Here is a 9328-nt window from a genome sequence, read left to right on the forward strand (position 1 = left end):
TTACTTTAGCTTTTATGGGAACTTTTTTCAGGTTGGTTTCCAATTAGATAGCCAAAGATAACATTGAACTTCTGTTCCTTCTGCCTCTACACCCCATGTTTTAAGATCATAAGCATGTATCACTGTACCTGTTTATGGGGTGCACAGACTCGAACCCAGGGCTTCATGCATGCTAGGTAGCACTACCAACTGAGCTACATCCCAGCTCATCTTTTAATGTTTGCATGCCTTCTAAATAGAAGTCTAGGAAATTCTTATCCACGCTCCTGTATATACAAGACCTTACATACAAGATGGCTATTTTCCTCTGACTTCTTTCAAGATTTTTTTTGGCCCATTTTCAGCTGCTGGATCATGAAAGGGTGGGATGGAGACATGGTGACATTGAGCTGTTTTGTGTTTACTGAAGGCCTTGGATGCATGGTTTGATGTCTGTGACTAATTCTCAAGAACTGTCATCAAGTACTATTTCAATTTTCTTCTGTTCCCTTTTTTCTTGTCTTCTGATATTTTCAGTACATGTTACAATTCATGCACATTCTGTCCCTTTTTTACTCCATTTTCTCCTCATACTTCAATTTGGGCTATTTCCATAGCATATCTTCAAGACCAGTGATTTTTTTTCCTCTGCCATGTCCAGTCAACTGAGGAGCTATCAGAGGCACTTTTCATTTCTATTGATATGGACGTTTTCATCATTTCCTTTTGATTTCTTCTTCTAGTTATAACCTCTCTGCTTATACCACACATTTGTTCTTGCCTGTCTGCTACTTCCCTTAGAGCCCTCAGCATAGTAATCACATTTTTCAGTTTCCAATCTGATGCTTTCAACATGCCCACTGAGTAATTCTATAGCTTGTTTTGCCTGCATCGTCTTTGCACAGTGTTCCAGCATGCAGTATTGTTTTTTGTTGAAAGTGGTTGTGATATATTTAATGATGGGAACTGAGATAAACAGAATTACAGTATGAAATTTTAGCATGGTTTAATGTTCAGTTTTATGTTTATAGACTAAGATTTGTACTGGCTCTGCTGTTTGCTGTAGCTATAAATTTCTGAGACTTCAATTTCCTTTGGTATCATTTTTATCTGCCCAGTTGTCTTTTCATTTTCCTAGAAAATCTCATAAATAAAATCTGATGCTTGCCAATCTTTCTGTTGTAGACACCAGTTATTAGAGAGGGGAATTATTGATGGAATGGAAGGTGAGGGTGGGTCAAGAAAAGCATCCTACAGTGCTGTGATTTAATCTCAACCTTAGTGTGACTGGATCTGTGACCTTTACAAGTGCTTCTCAACTCTTTCTACATCATAAGTGAGACAGAAAGCATAGACTACAGTAGAGTTGGGTAGGTTCCTCCCTCCATCATATTAAAGAAAAAGAAAAACCCTGGTTTCTCTTGAGTAGAAATCCCTAAAAAAAGGAACTCCTCAGGCTGTCATAGACCAGACCACGGCACAGAGCTGTCTTTCCCTGCCTCCACGGCTGGTGGCATAACCTTCACCCTAGGAGCAATATGTCCTGCTTTTTGTTACCTTGTTACATGATTAAAGATATCAAAATATAAACGATATGATTTTCTATTACCTTTTTGTCAGTTTTAGTAACTATTGGAATTAATAAGTGAAATAAGCAAAATCTATGCATATTAAATTATATATAAAGAGCAATTACATTTTCACATACTAGTATAAACTATTGAAATTTAAATTTTAAATATTTATTTAATTAAAATAGAATACTAAACATAAAATTCTTAGAAAAAGTATAATTCCACTTCAGAACAAGACAAGGGTGTCTGTTCTCATCATCAGTATTGACTATCTTCCCTCTAGAATATGACACACTGACTTCAAGCCAACTCCTTACCAATTAGCCCTACAAAATTATTGTCACTTGATCCTCAAACCCACACAAATATTCCAAAACAATTTATAGAGGAGAAATAACCTTTTCAGTAAATGATGCTGAAATACTTTAATGTCTTTGTGGAAAAAATAGCATTACATTATCATATATAGTAACTTATTTGAAAGTTATTAAAAATCTGAATATAAAAGAAAAACTACAGGCTGGAGATATGGTTCAGCAGTTAAGAGCACTGGCTGCTCTTGCAGAGGATCCAGGTTTAGTTCCCAACACCCACATTGTGGCTAACAACAATCCATAACTCCAGTTCCAGGGGATCCTATGCCTTCTTCTGACCTCCATGAGCATTGTACAACATGGGTTCACTTACACACATGCAGGCAATACACTCATACATAAAATAAAAATAATGAATGAAAAAGGGAAAAACCTCAAAGCCTTCAAAAGTTCAAGGCCAGCCTGTTCTACATAGCAAGTTCCAGGCCAGCTGGGGCTACAGGGAGACCCTGTCTCAAAAAAAGAAGAAGCTGAGAATGTCTTTGGGATTTGCTAGTACAAAGAAATTGAGCAGAACAAAGCGCTAATAGCAAAAATTTGATAGGTTGAGTTTAATGGTAAAAATTTGATAAATTGAGCTTACTAAAATCAAAACATTGGTTACTAAAACACATTAAAAATATCCACGTACTAGATGCCACCATTGCCACAAGTTCACATGACAAGCTTCCAGTGGCCTGAAAGTCTCTGTTTCCCTATGTCCACAACAGTCCTGAGCTGGTGGGGGTTGGGGGGATGGACATGGGGAGGAAGTCTAAATTTGATTAAGCTCAATAAAAGCTCAATAAAAAATCAATTTTAAACATGTAAATGGGAAAGTCGCAGACTGAACAGCAACTACAGTATATATTTCTGAAAAAGGGACTTACATCCAGAATGTACTTTTTTAAACTGTAAATCATTTTTTTAAAAAATACTAACACTGGGCTGGGGAGATGCTTCAGCTGGTAAGATACTTGCCACTCAAGAATAAGGAACTGAGCCCAATATTCAGAGCCCACATTAAAAAGTCAGGAGTGGTGGCTTCTGTTTGTGATCCCATTGCTCAGGAAGCAGAGACAAGCAGATCCTGGAGCTCCATGGTCAGATGGCTTAGCCTAATCAGTAAATTCAAGGCCAGGTAACAACCTTGTCTCAAAAAACAAGGTAGACATTACTTACAGAACAATACCTGATGTTGATCTCTGCCCTCCACATGTACCATCACCCACACACGAGAACACACCCCCAACACACACACACACGACTAACAGTGTTTCTGAGTAGGAAAAAGAACTGAATAGAAGCTCGCTATGGATAATATTCAAATAGCTGATAAACATAAGAAATCCCCAACATTTACCAAGAAAACTTAAAAAATGGGTAAGAGCAGGGCGTGGTGGCACACGCCTTTAATCCCAGCACTTGGAAGGCAGAGACAAGAGGATCTCTGTGAGTTCCAGGCCAGCCTGGTTTACATAGTGAGTTCCAGGACAGCTGGGGCTACAGGGAGACCCTGTCTCTAAAAGACAAAAACAAATGGGTAAGGTGCTCTTGCACTGCACCCTAACAGTGTGGAAGTAAATGCTGGAAATGACAAATGGTCGTGTGGAAAAGAAAGATCTCTACTGAAAAAATTGCTGATATGAACAGAAATCAGTTTAAATATTTTGTAAGATAATTTGATGATATTTGGAAGCTTATCCTATACAAATCCTGTGACCCAGGAAACCCACAATATAACACACCAAGAGAAATAACACCACACTACAAACAAAATACATTCTTAAGAATTTTCATAGAAACTTTATTAGTATTATGAAAAAACTTGAAACAAATGTCTACTAAGACAATAACTAAATAAAACTGTCTATTTAGACAACAAAGTTTATACTAGAGAGCAATACCCCAGAAGAAATGCTATAAAACTCCCATCACACTTTATATTGAATTAAAGAAGCCAGACACTCAAAAGAAAACGAAGTGGGATGTGGACAGCTCAGTGGTAGAATACATACTTAGCATATGTACAGCCCTGGGTTCCAGTACTGACAAAACAAATATTGCCAGCCACCTAATATTTGACAAAGGGGCCAAGAACATTCACTGGAGGAAAGCGAGCATGTTCAGCAAACGGCTGGCAAAACTGCGTCTCCACCCGTAGAAAAATGAATCCTATCTTTCACCCTGCACAGAAGCCATTTCCAAATGGATCAAAGACCTCAATGTGAAGCCTGAAACTTCTGAAACTGTTACAAGAAAACATTGGCAATAACTTACAAGATATTGGTGTAGGAAAGGACTTGCTACTTAACATTTGTATCAAGCTCACCACTAAGCAAAATGAACTCATGATGATGAAGTAAGAACAATGGATTTTCCTAGGTAGAAGGTGATGAGCAGTATTTACCGGGGAACACAGACAGAAATATTCCGAGATGATGAACATTTTCTAGCCTGGCTCTAAGTGCTGATATGTAGTGTTATATACAGAGCTTTATATATTGAGAAAAAAATTCATTAAGAGTTATATACTTTGCTGTATAAAGGTATAATTTAAAGAGCATGGACCCCAGTCAGAATGTCTAACATTAAAAGAAGAAAAATCAATAAATACTGACAAAGATGCAAGTGAAAGACCCCTTATGCACCTCTTGGTGGAATGTTCATTGGCCTAGCCCCCATGGAAGCGATACAAAAGTTCCTTGAAAATTAAAATTGGGATTTCCATATGACCTAGCTATACCGCTTCTGGGTAGGGATCCAAAGGGAATCAAAGTCAGCGTGCAATACAGTGGAGATGCCCACACATGAGTGCTTATCGCAGCACTATTCACAAGAGCCAAGTTATAGAGTCAGCTTAGTTTCCAATTAATAGATGGAATGGATAAAGGAAGTCCACATACACAACGGAGGTTTATTCAGCCACAAAGAAGACACAGCGCCCTTTGCAGGAATACAAATGGGCTAAAGATAACCGTAATAAGTGAAATAAATCAAATTCAGAAAAGCATACATTATATTTTCTGTCATGTACAGAGTCTAAATTTTAAACAGAAAGATTTACAATCTTGAAGAGAAACTAGTGTGTGGAGAGGGCACTCAACAAAGGAGAAAGGGGAAAAATAGAAAGGGAATAAATGTGATAAAAATCCATTGTTTACATGTATAAAAATGTGGTAATAAACTATTATTTTGTCATATATGTTAATAATTCTTAAATAAAAGACTTAAAGGAGTGCTTTTTTGTCTTTTTTGAGACAGGGTCTCCCTGTAGCCCCAGCTGGCCTGGAACTCACTATGTAGAGCAGGCTGGCCTTGAACTCACAGAGATCTGCCTGCCTCTGCCTCCCAAGTGCTGGGATTAAAGGCGTGCACCACCATGCCCAGTGAGGAGTGCTTTTTTATTTACCTACATTATGCTGAGTCCTCACCATCTACCTTCAGTTCATAACTGTCCTGACCAGTTTTACCCTCCACTACATTATTAAAGGCAGAGTTCCCACTAAGCTTCACTCCTTTTCTGATATTCTGTATATGATTGAACAGAACCATTCCAAAGGAAAAAGGTAAACATTTATCCAAACTTTTATTTTTTCTAATAAGGAGAACTTGTCTAATAAAAGTCCATAATTCCAAATATCTTCCAAACAGTTGACATGTCATTACTTTAAAAAGAACTGCTACCACCAACAATGTGTACACATTCAAAAATGAAACTGTCATTCTACCTCTCTCTATATAAAGCTCTACATTCCTTTACCCAATGTGGTGAACATCACTGAAAACTGTCTTTTACTACATTACCTTACCCAGCACCTTGAAATGAAGTTTCAGATTCTGTCTCCATTAATCTGGAAATAATGATGATGCCTGCATCCAGTCACTTTAAGTCATCAAGTCATAAGTAGTCTGGGTCTGTAAGCTCTGTACACCATTTCAGTGAGCAGAGATGCTTGATTCCATGCTCCACTTTCCATTCTCACACCTTGAATATATTTAAACATTTATTTCTCTCTTACAACCAAATCAACAAAATTTTCACCCTCAGCACACTTGCAAAACTGATATTCTAAAAAATTAATCCAAGAAAAATTGAATGGCATTGTTGCAAATACAATCAGATTCTTTTAAATGTCAACATCCACAACACACTTAGAAGTGAAATTGGCCATGGAAAAGATGGAACGAGAAAGCAGGGCTAAAACAAAGCATAAATTGGTTTAAGTTCAAGATCCTGGATTTCAGTCCCAACTCTTGTGCCGGTTACACGTATGCCCCAGGGGCAACTATAAAATATTCATAAATCTACAGTGTGTGGTATATGAGGAATTACTCCTTAGGTTTATTTTATGATTACAAAACCAATTTCTGTAAAACAAAAGAATGATGAGTGGGCAGGTTTCAGTAAGCTTAAGAACAAGATTTTAAAATTTCCTCTTAGTATAGAGCAGGAAGCACTACTTTTGTTAACGTCACTGAAAAGTGAACAAATGTTAAAGTACATTCTGACAGAGTTTGGATCCTATTTCTCAATCATTGTCAAGAGAAAGCTTTTCTGCTTAAGGTTTTCTTCAGGGCAACTTTGACATCCTTATTCCTCAGGCTATAGATTAATGGATTGAACATGGGTACCACAGCAGTATAGAAAACAGAAGACACTTTTCCCTGGTCCAGGGAAAAACTAGAAGGTGGTTTGAGGTATGTGAAAGCTCCTGACCCAAAAAAGAGAGACACTACAATAATATGGGACGTGCAGGTACTATAGGCTTTGGACCTGCCTTCATTGGAACTAATGTGGAGAATGCTAGCAAGGATGAAACCATAAGAAATAAAAATGGTAACAACGGGCACCCCAATGCCAATGGTCACAACAATGAAAACCACCAACAAATTGAGGTAAGAGCTGTTACAGGACAGCTCAAGGAGTGGGATGATGTCACACATATAGTGTTTAATGAGATTGTCTGCACAAAAGGTTTTAAATATTATGTTTCCCATATGTGCTACAGCCCCAAAAAACCCCATCCCATAGACACCTGACAAAAGGTATAAACACACCTGGGGAGACATGGTGATCCTATACAACAATGGTTTACAAATGGCAACATAGCGGTCATACGCCATTGATGACAGGATGTAGGACTCAGAAAAGACAAAGAAGCAGAAGAAAAAAAATGAGTCATACACCCAGCGTAGGAAATGATGTTCTTCTTTAGGATAAAGCCCGCCAGCATTTTAGGGGTGAGGGTGGTGGAGTAACTGACATCTATGAAGGACAAGTTGAGGAGGAAGAAGTACATGGGGGTGTGCAGGTGAGAGTTCAGCCCTATCAGGGTGATCAGACCCAGGTTTGCCACGACAGTGACCATGTAAAGACCCAGGAATAGGACGAAGAGTGGAATCTGGAGTCCCAGCTGGTCTGTTAGGCCTGTGAGAATGAACTCTGTCACTGAAGAGGTGTTTTCTGCAGCCATTTTCTAGAAGGATCTGTGAGGTGGAGAGAAAAGAGTTTCTGAGGAAGATGGACCAGCTGCACACTTCAGTTCATGGAGGTTGAAGTTAAGGAGAAGAAGAAAAGAAAAGAAACATTTACTGACCATAACTGCGGGATAGATGCCCTAAATTCTGGGTAGCACTCTGACTGTCCCAGCTGCACAGGTGAGGACCCTAAGCAACTAGCACAAATCTGCAGTGCTACTGAGTGGCTACAACAGAGGAATTCTGACCATCTCTCTCCTGTGCTTTGAGCTTTCACTCATTCTGCAGCAAGGCACTGTGGGTCAGGCAAGCTCTCACCCCATTCAGCATGGAGCCATACTCTCTACTGCCTCCCATCCATCTCTTTCTTGATGGGGCAAATGGTCCTGGGAAAAGGAAACTAACAACTTGTAGGACTGACTATTTCTGCTTCTCCTCATTTAGGATCAAAACCTCTAGTTCATCTTGTTTCTCTAGCTGAAATGTACACAAGACATACTACCTGATTGTGCCTTGCCGTGAGACTCCGAGGCAGTTTCTAGGGAAGGAACATCATCTTCTCCTAGCACCATGGTTAATAGGAGACTGAGGCTTTTACTGTAGAACTCAGTGAGCTCATCACAGAGGCTCCCACAGGACCATTGCCCCAGAGTCTCCCTTCCCAAAGAAGAAGTGTTTGTTTATACCCCTGATAATGTTTCATGTGACTTTAATGAATTGTTTTTCCCCCGTTATATCTTTTTAAGCACAGTTCCACCCAGCATTTTTAATTCTTAAATAAGTTCATAATTCTTGCTACTTTGTATAAAGGACTTACTGTTTACCAAACATGTCTGACACAGCCCTCTCATAAGAAAACCAAGGATTCAACAGCAATACACAAATAACTCTGCTTCATTTTTTTCATACATTGACCTATATCTGTTAACCTTCATTTCATTGTATGGCAAGGAGAGTATATTTAATGATGATGCATCTTATTCTTGAAAATGCAGAGTGAATGATAACTGTTTTCACCACAAAAATAAATATGAGTGAGCTCACCTGTTAACTAGCTATATTTAACATTCCCTCTCTCTCTTTCTCTCATATATATATATATATATGTAAATGAGAAGGGCATACAGCTAGTCAGTTTGGAATCTTGAGTCAACTCTGCTCTACCCAACTCCAATGTTCACAGTTATAGTCGCTGCCTACGCTACCTCCCTGTGAGTGCTAACAAATTCTCTGAAGCAGTGTTTCTAATTATAAGGATCTAGTGAGACTTTTTATAAATTAGAACTAAGTAATTTTAAAGGAAGGTGGAAAGTAGTAGAGCCATAGAAAGTTGAATCCGAGTATATCAGACATCAGAAAAGAGCATCCATTATTTTACTCACATCACAAAATTATTTCAACTTCTCCAACTAAAATATTAGAAGTCTCTTATTTCCTCCTATTGTCTGCTCGTGAAGATTAATCTTGGTAACTAAAAGCAAATACTTGCCAGACTATATTAACATTTGTTAAGGTCTGAAAGACCAGGCACTGTCCCAATATGTCAGACCATGGGAATTTGATGTCTTTGACTGAGAATGACATTGCACATCTACTACAGCCAAGAAACTCTTCTAAGTCTGAGCCATTCTTCAGAAGAGAATTTTTTTAAAGGTTGTGTATTTATTTATTCAAGTGCAAGAAGACAGAGAAAATGTATCCAGCCACTCTTCCCAGCAAACTTGTCCAGCCTTGGAAGACAAAAGAAAAATGAGGAAGAATCCAATAAGGGGATACTTTTGGAAGCCCTTGTCAAGAAACTCCAGTGGACTCTCTAAGAACATTTGAAAATTGTCCTGTTCTGACTTTTTTTCTAGTTTCCTGTCTAGAACTTGGAATGCTAATTACTCTTGCCTTTAGTTCTCCTTCACATCTCCTATTCATGATTCAAGGACTTTCTTC

The 9328-nt window shown here is 38.4% G+C and overlaps 1 pseudogene; it reads right to left on the bottom strand.

Annotated features, from left to right (window-relative positions):
• Positions 1-6448: 6448 nt before the first annotated feature.
• Positions 6449-7383, bottom strand: LOC103729013 (annotated as a pseudogene).
• Positions 7384-9328: the final 1945 nt, after the last annotated feature.

The sequence above is a fragment of the Nannospalax galili genome, unplaced genomic scaffold (genome assembly GCF_000622305.1).
Source record: "Nannospalax galili isolate Female #2095 unplaced genomic scaffold, S.galili_v1.0 scaffold1832, whole genome shotgun sequence".
Lineage (NCBI taxonomy): Eukaryota > Metazoa > Chordata > Mammalia > Rodentia > Spalacidae > Nannospalax > Nannospalax galili.